The sequence below is a fragment of the Meles meles genome, chromosome 9 (genome assembly GCF_922984935.1).
Source record: "Meles meles chromosome 9, mMelMel3.1 paternal haplotype, whole genome shotgun sequence".
NCBI classification, from domain to species: Eukaryota; Metazoa; Chordata; class Mammalia; order Carnivora; family Mustelidae; genus Meles; species Meles meles.
In genome coordinates, this window is record NC_060074.1 from 105,048,254 (window position 1) to 105,062,526 (window position 14,273).

Consider the following 14,273-nt stretch of genomic DNA (forward strand, 5'->3'; position numbering starts at 1 on the left):
CCAGCCGACAAGAGCATCCTGAGGGCTGACAGGAATAATCCCAGAGGCAGCCGCAGCCGGGGTCTGCCAATGTTCTTTCTCTGGTAGGACGTGTTCCTGTGCTGGGAGACAGCCTCTCCAAAAGATTCCTGCCATTATCCTCTGAACCTACCACACTCAGATAGCGCCTGGCATCCCCAGGGGTTGAACAAATGCTCCTACTGGTAGAGTCCAGAATCCCAGAGTACTGAGGCTGAGGCAGGTAGACAGGCGGTTGGGGGTTGAGAGACAGTCCATCCTGCATCACACCCCGTTACTAATCCAAAGGAATGGCAGTTATACATCCCAGGAAAGGTGAGAAAATCTCCCGTGATTGCTGTTGGTGTAGGGATGGGAAAATCCTGATTTGTCCACGACCCTGAACAACTCATTTCACTCGGGCAGGATGCTGCGGGCAGCTCTCCTGTTTAAACTTCCGCCGGATAAAATGGCATCATGACAGCAGCTCCTTTCCACCACGTGGCAAACAGCTTTGGCTGCACGATGGTGGTGTCCCACGCTCCCCGATATCATGGGCCTTGGGAGGAAATGCTGTCCCTGGGTTGAGTATACTTCGTGGCCTCTAGTGGCAATCGCTCTTTAAGCTAACATTGTTGGCCACTGTCCAAGATCGTAGCACTCCAGTTCCTAGTAGGCGTACTGCTCCTGTTGGCAGCTGGGGATACTGAGGCCCACAGAGATTAAGTAACTTCCTAAAGCAACTGCTAGTTCTATGGCAGAGTCCTCCTTTGACCCTCGGCTTCCTGATTCCAAACCTGTGCACTTAATCATTACTCCATAAGAAGAGGTTTGCGTCTGATTCTTCTTCCAGGCTCTAATAAATACTGGAGAACTTCCGTTTTAAGACACCTCTTCCCTTTCTCCCTTACAGTACCTAGCAGTGTTTCTGCCATATACAATAAGTCTTTAATATGTATGATAAAGATAAAACAGAAAATTTAAGGTGGTCTAATACTAGGATACTTTTCCAGTCACACATTCTTTTGTTAAGCCTGCTGTTGAAAACTAAGGTAAAGGTCTGTGCTTTTTGGTACAGCTGTCGGTGGAGGGCCTAGGTCTGTTAGTTGCTTTTACATAGCAATTTAATCAAGGCACAAAGCCTCTCATAAAACACACATGCATCCTAACATATAATTATTAACAAGGAGAGAATTAGCTAGCTGCTGTGGATGTCAACTTGAACAAGAGAGTTTCCATCCCTAGAGGCTATAGAGGCGGGCCTTTAGACAATTGCGATACAGTGTGACAGGCCATGTGGTTTGTGTAGGGGTCAGTGGGGCCACAAATCCTGCTGAAGGGGGTTGGAGAGGATTCAGCTCTAGGGAGGGGCGGGGAGTTAGGAAAATCAACCCAAGGTGAAACCGTATTTGGATAGAAAATGACAAGTTCCCTGGATTTGGAGGACAATGACCGGGGCAGGTTGTGGGAGAAACACCTGTCCGGAGCTTGCCTACTGCACTTCCTGCCTCAAGGAACCTGGGGTTAGGATTCTCCCCCGCGTATGTGATCTGGATCAGTACTTATTGCTAGGCACTGGTCATGTAACTCCGTTAGTGCTAATGGGATGTCCTGTAGCCAAGCCAGTCGTGGCGGCAGGCGGAAGTCCCGCTGCCTCAGGTGCCCCCGGCGGGCGTCCGACAGCCGCCTGGAGCCGGAGACACGCCCGCGCCGCATCATAATTTTGGTTTTTCTATGTCGGTCCGCTGTTCCCTTTTGCTTTCCACTAGTCTGACCTCGCTCTGACCCAAATCCACGACTGGAGCGCTGTCCATCCGCCCACGCCCAGAGTCCCCGGCCCAACTCGACTCCTCCACTGCAGCAGCAGCGGTCACGCGCAGCAAGTCCGGCCGCGGGAAGGAGGACGAAGAGGAGGTGGGCGGGGCAGGCGTGCCGAGCCCGCCCCTCCCGCCCGCGGCGGCTTCTCACTGGCAGAGTCTTCGCCCCTGCCTCCCAGCCCCACTTCGGACTGGCTAATAGGTTCTCAGTAGGCGTGGCCTCCAGGGGGAGGGCGGGAGCGGAAGGAAAGCGCGCTCTCTCGGGAGGCGGGGTTGCCTAGGCGACGCCGGGGGCGCGCTCGGGGGTGGGGAAGCGAGCCAGGGCTGCTCAATGACAAATCGGCAGGGGACTGCTGGGGTCCGGCCCCGGGAGGAGGCGAAGGAGAGGGCGGGGCAGGTTTAAGAGCCGCGGGACCAGAGCGGACAGCCGAGGCGGCGCGGGACGGGTCCCAGGTAAGGGTGCCCGCGCCCCGACAGGCCCGCTCCGGGCGGAGTGGGGCGCGGGCTGGGGAGGTGGGGTGCACCGCCCGGCACTCCGTGGCCGCCTGGCCCCGCGCTCGGCGTGCAGGCTGTGGACGGCAGCGGAGGGCGACGCGGGGTTGCCGGCCGCGTTCGGTCCCCGCAGGTCCCCTGGAGAAGGCCCCGGGGCTGAGGAAATGGGGGCGGCGCCCCAGCCTCTCCCTTTTCGCCGCTCCTTCCCTTTTCCCACAAATGGCCTCTGCTTCCACTTCCTGCCCTTTCGGGCCTCCAGCCCGAGGATAGTTCACTTCCTCAGTTCCTTAGCTGCCGCTGTGGGCAGGGTGAGAGCTATAATCGTGTTGCAAAAACTTATTAGTACCTTAAGAACTTGGACTGAACCGGGGCCGTGTTCCAAAAGTTGTTTGGTCTGTTTGTGTTTGGTCCTGTCTTGCAAGTGAGCCTTAAGTTGTTTCTTTGCTCCCCTCCACTCCCCACCCTTTAGTTCCTTTCTGATAGAGGCTGACACCCGATGTAGGAAGCACCACGGACTTGAACTGTTTGGCTGGACCAGGCTCCTGCCCCTCTTTTCTTGCCCTCTTGTAGGTGTATAAGGTTATCTGGGTCGTGGCTGGTTCAGAACTGCTAGTTCCTGAGATAGGTGTGCTCAGACTGCTTGTTTGAGCAGTGTCCTTTCTGGGTTAATTTACAGATGAATATTGGAAAGGTTGGAGCTTTGATATTTTTATCAGGTGAGTCTTTGGGGGAGAAGTTTCTGGGGCTGGGGGACTGCTTTCGAATTGCCCCTGGAAGAGACTTGGCTGATTCTTCATGTATGTTCCCTGAAAGGTGGTTTCAACCTTTGCAGACCAGGAAACTTTCTGTTTCGACCTAGCTTTCTAACCTCATTTCTTTGTAAGTTTTGGGGATGGATGGTGGGCACTGATTGTCAAAGACTGTAGCGTATCTTTCATTAGGTGTGTAAATGACCCACGTTCTACAGCTGAGCGGCGAGGTTCTTGGATGTCAAAGCCCGAAACAGGTGAAGGCAATGTTCCTTAAATCTGGAGCAATAGAATTAGAGCATGGAAGTCCTCAGAAATAGAGTGACTGTGGAGGCGGCATTGAATATTGGGAAGAAAAGGAGGTCGGGGTGTGAACACCTAGGTTTGATCCTGGTTTTGAAACTTTATTAAGGATGGGATCTTGAGCGTGACTTTTCACCTGTCTTAGCTGTTTTCACCTGTCTTAGCTGTCTTAGTCTACGCAGTGAGAAGGTGGCAATAGTTGTCCTTGCCTATTAGGAGTGCATGAAATTAGGAATGTTGAAGGTGTTCTTTGTGGTAGTGGAGGTGGGATGGAGGTAGGGGTAGGAATAAAGCCAGGGATATACATTCCTTGTGTGTGGTTTTAGTCCTGTCCCCTCGTCTGCTTTCTTCTGACCATATCTGGGTCTTTCCTTCCTTTTCTTTCATGGTATTTCCCATTAGAAACAATGGAGATCTGAGATCTCACTCAGCAAGATTTCCCTAGCAGTAGAAACTTTCCCAGGACTTTGTGAACATGGGACCAAGACACATAGGTAGGAAGACAAGAATTCGAATGTCAGATGGGATCTAGACAGGTGTTGGTGGAAAGTGGAAGAAGTAGAAAAGTTCTGAATTCTTGGCTTAATTCTTAAAGGTAATCTTGCCTTGGCTGGAGATGGCTCGAGCCGCTGGAAATTTGTAAGCCAGAGAGTTGAGGTAATCCGTTGTGCCACATTGGCCCAATCCCACAATGCCTGCTGGCATTCAGTTACTAAATTCCTCTCCACTCATGGAATTTATGGAAGTTAGAAACATTGGTGGAGACGTTTTCTGAGAGCTAAATTTGTAGACAGTGTAACAAGAGTGTTGGAAGAGATCTTGGTGAACTCTTCTAATGTTCCCAGTGTAACTTGTCTTGAGATGATAGGCAAGAGTCCCACTTTTCATTGGCTCTAATCAGTTCCAAACAAACAGCTCCTGCTGTTAGATATGGAAGATGCTTGAGATTTTTTTTCCAGTGAATATGTGTTGTTGAGAAGCCTGAATCAGAGAGACCAGAGTACCAGAGAAAATGGAACTCTTTCCTAATCATGGGGGAGGTGGGTAAGGAAGAGAAGGGAAATGAACATTTTATTGAGCATCTGCTATCCATTGGCACAGACCCACCGATCTAGCTAATACCAGATACATATCTGGCCTGGGGATTTGGTCACCAACTGGCTCGTTTAGCTCCTCAGTTCTTTTGATTACTTAGGAATACAAACATGGGCGTATATGTCTACACAGTCTTACAGGTTTCAAAAAGGAGAGGGGCCAGTGGGCAAGAGGGTGTATGAGCTTTTGGATGGGTGAGAGTGGGAAGAAGGATGAAAGTGGGAAGAAGGATGTGGAAGTGGGAAGTCAAAGAGGGAAGGCATTTCAAGTTTGTGTTACTCTTAAAAAAAGGAACTGCTTATAATTTCTGTTAGTGTTCTCTGTGATGGGTGTCTATGAATCTTTAGGGGAGTTTATGCTATTTGGAAAAAAATTGAAATCTAAATTCAAGAAATAGGGCTGTTAACCAATAATTGCTAATACATTGTTGTGATTGCTTTTGCCAGGGCTTTGTGGGCAATTTGCTATAGTATACTCAAGGCCCACCAGATTGGGAATTGACATAAAACAATTTCAAGTGAGGTCTGATCCAAATGAAAACATGTCAAACTACATAATTTTACTTAGTATATGGCATGAGTTGAAGGGAATATAGAAGTTTGGTCCGTGTAGTTGGCCACGTCTGTAGTCTCTCTGTCTTGAATGAATTTTCTGCTGCATACTTTATTAGCTCACATGTAACAGCTTCAAGCAACAGACATGTATCATCTCCTGCAGTTTCAGAAGTTCAGGAATCTGGGAACAGCTTGGCGGGTGCTTCTGGCTTAGGGTCTCTTCTGAGGTAGTTGTCATCTGAAGGCTAGACCGGGGTTGGAGAATCTGCTTCCAGATTCTGGCTTACTCACATGGCTGCTGGTGGGAATCTTCAGCACCCCATGGTGTGGGCCTCTCCGTAGGACCCTTCACAACATAGTCACTGAGTTTCTCCCCGGAACAAGTGATCTGAGAGAGGGAGAGATTGAAAGCGGACCATCAAGATGGCAAGTATGATATTTTTGTATCTAATCTCGGAGGTGACATACCATCCTTTCTACTGGGACATATGTGGGAGGGGACTGCACGAGGGGAGCTTGAGGACCTTTGGCATTGTCCGAGGCCACCAGATTTCCTTTCGAAGGTTTAGACCATACATTACTGAAAAAAATCTGTTTCACATGCTTACTAAAGTATGTACTCCAGGAGAATAAAATGCCGCTGGAGTTTTGACCATCTTAGAAACTTTTAATATTAGACTTTTAACTTTATGTTCTTTCTTCTAGTTCTTCTTTGTCAGATGCTCGAATTAATTAGCCAAATATGCAGTAGCTTTGGAAATTAGAAATTTAAATCTTGCTGATCCCTAAAGCAAATGGAACAGCTGAGTTTTTTTTAAACCCTAAAACAAATTGTTAAAAAAAATTATTGCCAAACGAGCTCCTTGATGAACAGCTTAAAATTAGTCATTAATCATCTGTGTATTTTTAAAAATAAAACTCACTGGCAAAGTAGCTACAAAAAAAATCTTGGAGAACCTAAACCCTGCTCGCACCCCCCCCCCCCATTATTTTAAATCTTTGGACAATATTTATTTGGACAGCACTTTTTCATTTCTCTTTCGAAAACCTAATACTTTTTAATTATCCACCTGGCTGGAAGGACTTTATTCTTTTAGCTTCTAGATGAAATCTCCCTGAAGGTGGAGAGAGGAGGCACCCTGAGCCTGAAGCCTGATTAATTGACCTCTGAGTTCCCTTCCATCTCTGAAACGTCTGTGATTGTCGTATTTTCATTTAACAAATATCCTTGGAACGATGCATATTTAGAACGAGAGAGTTCATAAATCATATTAAAATGTAACTTCAGAAAGCGAAGGCTGGTGAGAATGGCTTTTGTTCATCCCAGCCCAGTTAAAGTTTGCTCGAGTCATTGTGGGGCAGACTGGACACTCAGCACAGCTTGTATTTCCTTTCTTCCCATTTCTGGCCTTTGTCACATTTGCTGCCCTCATTTGTGAGCTAGTATCTTTCTTTTCTTTCATCCTGCCTCCCTATCGTCCCTCTCCTTCCTCCCACCCCACTCTGCCAGTAAAAACAGGAAAGGATTGGTGGGCGGTCATAGAGTGTGGATTGGCTGGTCCTTTTCTTAGTAGTGGATTTAGTTAAGGTAGTATCTCTACTCATACTTGCATGTTAAGCCTTTTTAAAATCTAAAATTATATGTGCTCATTCATTCATTTCTGCCTTTTTTTTTTTTTTTTTTTTTAAACATCTAAAGGGTTTCTGTACCCAGTTCCAAGGTCGGGTGTATGTGTGTGTTTTTCCGGCCCCACCACACAATCCTCTGCTGACATGAGCTGGGTGTCTACATTTCAACTCAGTTCTGACACTATCTACCTGGACACAGCGTCGGAGTCCACAGATTAAGGGCTTGGTCCCACAAGACCACACTCCACTTTCAGATGCCAGTCCAAGCCCGGATTGTTACCTGTGCTTTTGACTGACTCACTATAAATCAGAGGTTTTCATGACCCCCTGCTGGGGTTTGATTAATGTGCTAGAGCGCCTCTCAGAACTCGGGAAACCCATTTACTCACTCGATTACTGCTTTATTACAAGGGATCTTAAAGGATATGAACAGCCAGATGAAGAGATACATAGGGTCAGGTCTTGAACAAAGGAGGCCCACCATGGTGGCACATGGAAGTACTCTGTCTGGTTCCCCTACCTGGAAGCTCTCGAACCTCCTGTTGGGTTTTTATGGGGGCTTCATTACCTAGACCTGATTGGTGAAATCATTGCCATTGGGGATTGATCCACCCTTCAGCCCTTCTCCCTTCCCCAGAGGTCAGGGGGTAGGACTGGAAGTTCTAAGCCCTATTCAAGGTTGGTTCCTCTGGCAGCCAGCCCTTGTCCTAGGTGGTCTAAAGGTCCCGTCCTTAGCAGGAACCCAGTTGTGGTGGAAAGGCCTTGTTATGAATAACAAGACCCTCATTTCACCTTTAAGGCTCTGAAGCTTTTCAGGAACAGGACAAGAGACTGCATATTATAACAAAAGGTGCTCCCATTCGCCTTAGCATTCAGGAAATTCCAAGGGTTTGGGGATCCATGGGTTTGAGAGAAACTGGATGCAGACCGTCTATATGTGAGAAGTATATTTTGGCCAGCTGAAGGAGCATTTCTTATAATTCACAGTGTCACAGCATCCTGAAATAGTTCTAACATCTAGCCGTTTTCCTCAGATCTGCTGTCGTCCTCAGGCCACCATTGTCTCTGGCCAGGCCTTTTTTTTTTTTTTTTAAAGATTTTTATTTATTTATTTGACAGACAGAAATCGCAAGTAGGCAGAGAAAGAGAGATTGGAGGAAGCAGGCTTCCCGCTGAGCAGAGAGCCCGATGCGGGTCTTGGTCCCAGGACCCCGGGATCATGACCTGAGCCGAAGGCAGAGGCTTTAACCCACTGAGCCACGCAGGCGTCCTGCTGGCCAGGCCTTTTACCCACCCCCACCCCCCCATCTGCTCTTGCCCCTTCCATTTCTCCGCACTCCCACTAGACTGAGCTTTTCAACCTGCACGTCTGATCGTGTCACCCATTTGCTTAAAGCACTTTGGTAGCTTTCCAGTGCCCTCAGCAGAAAGTCCAAATCCCTAAACTGCTGGGCCTGCTGGGTCTTTAATGATCTCGGCCTTTCCTTTCCCATTGTCATTCCGTCTCATGGCGGACTCCGGCTTGCTTTCTGCTCCACGCGGCCACGACGGTCTTCTCCAGTCACTTGATTGTGTGCTGCTTGCTTCCTCTTGCTTCCGGAGAGATTGCGTTCCTTGCTTCCTTTTGCTTTAGGTCTTCCCAAACCAGTCCAAGAGGAGAGTAGGGCATGTGGATGGGACCCTAGGTAGGAAAGCACTGGGCACACTCATGGAACTGAAAGAAGGCAAAGCCGGCTAGGGAAAGAAAGGCTTGTGTAGGGTCTTGTAGGCCATAGTGAAAGGCAGGTTTGGATTTTATTCCTGCACCATTAAAGGGCTCTATGCACACTTTTATTTGTATTTCCGGGAAATTCACCATAGGGGCTATGAGGAAAATGGATTGAAGAGGAGCCAAAGTGGCCATGGCAGGTCATTTAGGAAGTGGTGGCCGTTCAGTGGTTAGTTCCCCGGGCCCCAACGTGGCAGAGGCAGAAGAAGCAGATGTCTGTGAAATGGGTTTCGGGGAGGGAACAAACTGAGTTGGGGAGAGGCAAGGCGAGTCCCAGTTGACTCCCAAGTTTTGGGCTTTAGTAATAACTTGGATACGACTAGTTACTTGAGTGACTACTAGGCGGGGACTAGCAGAGAAGGAGCAGATCTGAAGTGGGGCAGGAAGAATCAAGAACTCTGGTTTGGGAACGTTAAGTCTGAGATTCACACAGGACATCTGTGTGGGGAGGGGTGGCTGTCAGGCAGAGGGAGAGGAGACTGGAGGTCAGGAGAAGGCTCTGGGTTACGTTTGAAAGGTTTGGGAGCCACCAGAGTGGCTGAGGCCGATAAAGGAGAGCGTAGGGCCCTGATGCTTAGATGCCAGGGAGAGGAGGAAGGGCTGGCCAGCGACGCAGCCAGAGAAGCTGCAAGGCCAATGGGGGAGTGTGGTGCTCTCAAGGCCGGGCCAGACCCTATCAAGAGGGAGACTCCAAAGAGAGGGGTTTGAACCGGCCTCCTATGGGCTTTCCCCTTTCCAGGCAGTGTTCTCTCCTGGTTATTACAAGCTCCTTTGTAAAAGGGGGGAGGGAATGGGCGAGGAGAAAGAGAACAGTTTTTACTGGAGTTTGCAATGTGGGGTTTATTGGTGATCCTGACCAGCCCAGTTTCAGGGAAGTTTTGTTGGGGGAGGGAGCCGCACTGGAAGGGATTTTGTGAGTAAAGGAAACCCAGCGCCTTGTTATGCAGAGTGGGGTCCTTGCCCGCCCCCCACCTCAGTCATCTGGGAGTTGGTTAGTTGGTTGGCAGTGCTGACCACCTTTGGGCTCCACCCCAGACCTACTAAATCAGAATACACACTTTTTTTTTTTTTTAAAGATTTTTTATTTATTTATTTGACAGAGAGAGATCACAAGTAGGCAGAGAGGCAGGCCGAAAGAGTGAGAGGGAAGCAGGCTCCCTGCAGAGCAGAAAGCCCAATGCAGGACTCAATCCCAGGACCCTGAGATCATGACCTGAGCAGAAGGTAGCAGCTTAAACCACTGAGCCACCCAGGTGCCCCCAGAATACACACTTTAAGGAGCTTCCCAGGTAACTCAAGTTGGAGAAGCCTTGGTATAGATAACCAGAGCTGGGGGAGATTGTGTCACTAGCTAGAGGGCATATGGCCATGGGTGGGGGGCTGCGTCTTTTGGATGGAGATTAAGTAGAAGGTGTCTGTTCTGTCAGGCGTGATCCCCTACAGAGGTAAAGACTGATTCATGATGCAGGTAAGGGGGTAACGGCAGGAATGACGCTCCTGGGCATGGAGGTAGGGCAGATGGAGTCTAGAGCCTGTGTGGCTTGCTTGGTTGTTGCTAAGAGCAGTAGTGCGCTATCCCTGTAGCAGGAGACGGGAGGACATGGACACGCAGGCTGGGAGGTTTATAGAGTTTGTCCCTGATGACTTGTGTTTGGGAAAAATGAGGCAGGGTCATCTGTCCAGGGTGAGCTTAGGAGGGCATGGGGGGAAATCACAGTAAAATTTCTAGGCAGTGGAGAGTGAATTGCCCATTCCTGGTTTAGGGTCATAAATGCATTTCATATGAAGCTTCAGGAGGCTGGCTGCAAGACTCTTTCCCTCTCCAGCAACGTTCCTTGGCTTGCCAGGTACCGGGGCTGGCAGGCAATGAGAGGGGTGAGGGCGGGACTGTCAGCGAGAGGGCTTTCATATTGTGAGACCTAAGCTGCTGAAGGACGGAGTGGGGCCCGGAGAGAAAGTGCTAGAGGTTCTCTCCTAGATATCTGTGCTCGCATGTGCCCAGCAGGCAGGGAACTGTGGCAGTGGTAGGGTAGTGGGTTTTTAAGCAAGAGAGCTGGAAGGAAGGAGGCGGAGGCTGGAAGAGACGGTTTCTGATGGCGATGCTCAGGGCCTGAGCACAACTGTGTTACAGAGAATGAAGCAAATGGTTTTCAGAGAAGAGGCCAAGGACTCGGGAGAGGCGGAGCCCTGTGACAGGTCATCCCTATGAACACAGGAGTCCCTGAGGAGGATGACAGGAGATGGAGTAGAAAGGAAGTCTGTGAACCAGAAGCAAATACCAGCCATAGATGAGGGAGGTGATGAGGTCCAGAGATACCCGAGGGCAGCAGGGTGGCCGGGGGTAGGGGGTGAATTGCCCATGCCTTGAAGCTGCAGGCTTTTTGCAAGAGGAAGGAGAGTATTTTTCTGAAGGAAGTCTTCTGCTAGAAGGGACAGTGGGAGGGAGGAAGGACACTTTCTTCCTGGCCCTGAGGCACGTGGTGGGAGAGGAAGATAGTATCTGCTTAAGATAGGTGTCCCAGGGCACACCCAAGTCTCCGGGAAGCTAGAAGACAGAAGAGCGTTCTTGGAAGAGGTGAGGGTCTTGAAGAATTGGCTGGCGCTTGGTGCGGGGGTGGGGGGATGGGGGGTGTTGGAAGGTGGAATGAGTCATTTCAGAGGATGGCGGCAGTCCTGTTGGGAAGGGAATTCTAGTAATGAGGGAAGGAGGGTGACATCCCACTTCTGGTGGGGATTGGATGTTCTGGATGCTGCCCCCAGAGAGAAGGTGGACCTGCTTCTGGCGCTGTAGCTCCCCAGTCATGGCCGGCTAGATGGCAGCTTCCCTAGGTTCCCTATCCCTTCATACATGACCTAGCAGGAAAGAGAATGAAGGACTGTTAGAGAAATTTCCAGAGCTGCTGGAGGAGATTGAGGGTAGGTCTGGAGATGCCCACTGGCAATGCCTCTGAGGGTGAGTGATACTGTCTTTTGGGTGATGGAGAAGAGAGAAAGCTCTGAAGGGCCGCTGGTGATAACACTCCTTGTTTCTATATTGAAAATGCTTCCGCGGCCCCAAAGCCTTTTGTACGAATTTTCCCATTTGTTCCTTTCCGGTTACCCTGAAAGATAGACGAGGTGACTGTGGAGGCCGAGTGTGGTGAAGTCATACAGTGAGTGAGGGGCTGAACGAGGTCTAGAAGCCAGACCTCTTCCTTCCCAGTGTGGTGGTCTGGACTGGTGTCATCTTTGCTCTCCGAGGACTGAGTCTCCGCAAAAGAATCCCCCTGGCCTATTCTTGTCCTTCTTAAGGACTAGCAGCTCATCCTGCCTTCGAGTGGTTTGGCTGCTAGACCAGTTTCTTTCTCAGGACTTTCTAGAATATCAGAACGATGTCCAAAAACCAGGTAAGAGCTTACTCTGAGCCAGGTATTACGACAGGTGGTTTCTTATTTAGTCTCCATAATAACCTGAGGATACACGTGCCCTGTGCATTGTATAGAAGAGACTGAGCTGAGGAAAGCGACTTCACTGAGGGAACTAAGGGCTTTAGCTGCCTGACGGCAGACTCCAGACTTCAAACCGAATGTTTTTCCTCCTGTCCCACACTGTAGTTTTATAGAATTACTGAAAAAAACTGTGGTAAAATACACATAGCATAAGTTTGGTCATTTTAGCGTCTATTTAAAAAGTCAGTTCTACACCCAATGTGGGGCTTGAACTCATGACCCTGAGATCAAGAGTTGTCTCATGTCTCTCTTTTTAGTGATTTTTAAGCGTGAATTAAGTACATTCATGACATTGGGCAATCACCCACCACCATCTATCTCCAAAACATTGTCAATGGTCCCCATTTTGCAACTCTGCGCTCCTTAACCACAAACTCCCGTCCTCTCCTCTCTGGCCCCTGGCAATTACTATTCAACTTAACATCTCTGTGAATTGACTCTTCTGTGAAATCGTGTCGTCTTTGTCCTTTTGTGTCTGGCGTATTGCACTTAGCCTCATGTCCTCAAGGTTCATCCGTGTTGGAGCTTCTGTTAGAATTTCATTCCCTTTTCAGACTGGATAATATTCCATTTTGTGGATAGACCACGTTTTGTTTTCCATTCCTTCTTCAGTGGGCACTTGGGTTGCTTTCACTTTCGAATGTTGTGAACGGTGCTGCCAGGAACATGAGCGGACCCATCTTTTCAAGTCTCTGCTTTCCGTTCTTTAGGCTGAATGAGAACTGCTTTTTGTGGTCTTTCCTCCTAGAACTGGTCCCCTAGTTGCCTATAACTTTCTCTCTTTAACGAACTTTCTGCTCCACAGTTCTGTGTCATTGCTAAAAATTCCACTATCTCACACCATGTTTGAAGGTCTTCCCTGCCCCAGCCCAGTCCACTAATGAGCAGACCTGTGTCATGGCTCCTAAGCCAGACTGCTGGGGTTCTAGGCCTTCCCAAGACTAGTTAAGTGACCTTACAAGTTCTCCAAGCTCTGTTTGAGTGCTACGATATACTAGTAGATGCGGTGGAAGTGAAATAGTAGTACATTTCTAAACCGGATTGTGTTTGGATGAGTAATTTAGAACAGGGCCGTGTGTGCTAGTTCCAGACTGGACCTGCAGCTACTGAGAGATAAAGTAGTTCTATTTGGTTTTTAGAGATTTATGTATTTATTTTTGAGGGAGAGAGAACATGGGGGTGGGGCAGTAGAGGGAGAAGCAGACTCCCTGCAGAACTCAGTGCCAGGACCCCGGGATCATGACCTGAGCCGAAGGCAGGCGCTTAACCTACTGAGCCATCCAGGCACCCAAGACAAAGTGGAGCTTTGAGGCTGCCTTTGCAGGTGGAAGGAACTGGAGTCTATATACATTGGTAGACCTCTCCAAGACCAGTGAAATCCTGGATTCCATTGGGGGTGAGCATATGGTGGAAGAGGACTTTATTTCAAACATACCGTATACTTAAAAAAAAAAAAGCCAGAGCTTGCGAATTACCTCCCCCTGTAGTTCAGTTGCTTTGTAGTTCAGGAAAGTCATCATAGAAATGAATTAACTTTTTAAAGTTTACCAGTTACCAGATATCCCCTTGAGACCAGACCTCTCAACCCAGATGGAGAACTCGGTTATTTTTGCCCAGTACTGAGTATCTCCTAAGTACCAGGCATGCTGAGCACACAAAGACGAATGGGCAGCCCTCAGCATGGTGGGAGAAATAGACCTCATCTAAGAGGAAATTAGTGGTTTATCTCAGTGAAACAGTAGGCTTATGGGCAGGCAGGGGGGTCCATTTACGGGAGGGTCAGCCGTGCTCAGGGAGATCTATGAAGGTGGCAGAGAGGAATTTAGGCAGAGTATTAAATTACAGGTGATCCTCCATCGGGAGGAATCACATATGCATAAGGGTACAAACTGGAAGCAGAGTGCTTCTGACGGTGACCTCAGAGCTTTCTGGGTTTTGTTTTAGTTAATTTAGCTTTTGTTCAGTTAGGTGTGTGTGTGTTTTGGGGAACATATAAAGAGATACTCATTAGGAATCAGAAAGACCTAAAACAAATTGCCTTAGGCACTCAGGGGCACTTACTGAAGTTGTTTTGCAGCTTGAGTTTCAGAAAAAAAAACAGCAAAAGACTGGAAAGGAACTTAGATCATTTAATTCAACTTCCTTGTTTTTATAGACATGGAAACTGAGTCATATGTGAACGACAATATAAAAATATTCTATCCACGGGTGCTAATGACAATAGCAGTTGGACGAGGGAGGGGAAAATTGAGTTTCCTTCTTTAAGTCAGTATGCCTTAGGCAAGGCTGAACACGCAGAAAGAGAAACACCGAGAACTCTGATGACTTAAGGTGTGTCTTCCCGGGATTGTCACTGCTGGTGTGCCCTAGTCGGTGAAAAG

General features: G+C 48.7%; 1 protein-coding gene across 3 annotated transcripts in view; it reads left to right on the plus strand.

Moving 5' to 3' along the window:
- Positions 1–14,273, plus strand: part of RALB (RAS like proto-oncogene B) — a 56,002-nt gene that overhangs the window by 8,283 nt on the left and 33,446 nt on the right. Inside the window, exon 1 of one of the 3 annotated variants that reach the window (XM_046019091.1) lies at positions 2,116–2,267. The exons of 1 other annotated variant lie outside the window; for it this stretch is intronic. The gene's annotated coding sequence lies outside the window, so the exon portion shown is untranslated. Of the gene's footprint in view, positions 1–2,115; positions 2,268–2,892; positions 3,023–14,273 lie in introns of those variants that run through there. One more of the 3 variants, XM_046019092.1, reaches the window with a different exon arrangement.